This window comes from Lontra canadensis, unplaced genomic scaffold (assembly GCF_010015895.1).
Source record: "Lontra canadensis isolate GAN:19392208 unplaced genomic scaffold, GSC_riverotter_1.0 scaffold110, whole genome shotgun sequence".
In the NCBI taxonomy this organism is placed as follows: Eukaryota; Metazoa; Chordata; class Mammalia; order Carnivora; family Mustelidae; genus Lontra; species Lontra canadensis.
The window spans coordinates 118958-120774 of record NW_022631104.1 but is presented as its reverse complement, the minus strand read 5'-3'; positions in this window follow the sequence as shown (position 1 = coordinate 120774).

Here is a 1817-nt window from a genome sequence, read left to right as displayed (position 1 = left end):
AACACATGCAGGAACAGAAAGAGAAAGCAGCTTAGGGGTTGTGAGGGGCCAGGCTGGGGGAGCAATGGGCAGGGAGGGCTTGGGCTCAGGGTCTCCTTTGTGGAAGGAGATATCCTGCAGTGATGTTCTGTGGTGTGGTGGCACAGCGTTGGGAATGTACTTCATGCTCATGATGTGTTCAAGTGAAAACAAGTAATTTTATTTAAAATGAATAATAGACCGCATACAGGACATGGAAAGCTACTATAATAGTGAATATGTACCAGAGAGAGAACATGGTGGGGGGATGAAACATTCTGGGGGAACGTCGGGGTCAGGGGTTGGAACTGAGGGTAATTGTACAGGGAGCTCTTCCCACAGAGTTGTGGGCTCTGGATGTGGCTCTGGGAGCCCCACAGGAGCAGGTGTAGGAGCAGGGGTTGGGATCGGGGTGGGGACAGGGTCAGCAGTAGTGGCCAATGCAGGATCCAGAGCAGGAGCTGGGTCAGAGACAGGGACAGGAGCACAGGCAAGGGCAGGGAAAGGAGCAGGAGCAAGGGGTAGAGGCTGGGTCTGGGGTGGGAAAAGGGGCATAGGGCGGGGCAGGGGAAGGGGCAGTGGTCCTGGCAGGGGTAGGGGAAGGGTTGGGGGCAGTTGAAGAGGAAGAAGCAGGGGCAGGGTCTGGGTCTGGGGCAGGAACAGGGGCACAGGCAGGGGAAGGGGAAGCAGTCCTGGCAGGGGCAGGGGAAGGGGCAAGGGGCAGGGGCAGGACCAGGGGTAGGACCTGGGTCTGGGGGAGGTGCAGGGGCAGGGGAAGGGGCAGCGGCCCTGGCAGGGAAAGGAGAAGGGACAGGGGCAGGGGAAGGGGCAGGAGCAGGAGCTGCGGCAAGTGCAGTGGTGATGGCCAGTGCAGGGTCAAGGGCAGGAGCTGGGTCTGGGGCAGGAACAGGGGCACAGGCAGGGGCAGGGGAAGTGGGAGTAGCTCTGGCAGGGACAGGGGAAGGGGGAGCGGCAGGAACAGGGTTGGGGGCAGGAGCAGGAGCAGGAGCCAGCTCTCCCTGGACAGCATCAGCATCTCCGTGGGCAGGTGCCTGGTCATCTGTCGGCTCCCGGTCTCCTGCCGAAGTGTCTCCAGTCACCACGTCCCCCTCCGGAGTTGCTGAAGTTGGGAGTGGGTCTAGCTCCTCTGCTGGAGTAGCTGTGAGAGGAGAGAACGTCACTCGCAGGCCTGCCTCTCCCTGTGGCTTTGCAGAGACAGAGCACAACCCAGGGCCTCCCAGAGAAGCCACAGCCAGGAAGGAACCCTCACTGGGACGTCTCCCCAACTGCAGACCACCTCCTGGGTGCTCTGAGCCAAGTCGTTGCTCCTGGCCCCACACCAGCATGTGGGGGTTTCTCCCTGTGGGGCCCAGCACCGACTCCTCCCCACACAGCCACAGGCATCCAATCCCAGCCTTCTCACCCTCGGACTTGGCCTCCGTGGGCTCCGTGTCCAGGACCGCAGTCCAATGGAGTAGCGGGGGCAGTGGTCTGGGAGGTACTGGAGGCCTCCCCAGGACTGCAGACTCCTGTGTCAGGGAGGAGTGCGTGTCTTCCCGCCTCCTTCCTATTTCATCCGTGACCTGCAAAGACAGAGACGGGGAGTGTGCAAGAGGCATCAGAGCCCTGCCCGGCCATACCCACCGTCCTCCTGCCCAGTCCCCCAGCTTCTCCCGGATCACACGCAGACCTGTGCGTGCACAGCCCTGCACCTGCATCAGTGACCCGTCCCTGCAGTGTCTCAGGATAAACCCAGGGCAGAAGGGTGCAGCCCCCCACCCCATCCCCCCTAGCCAGCC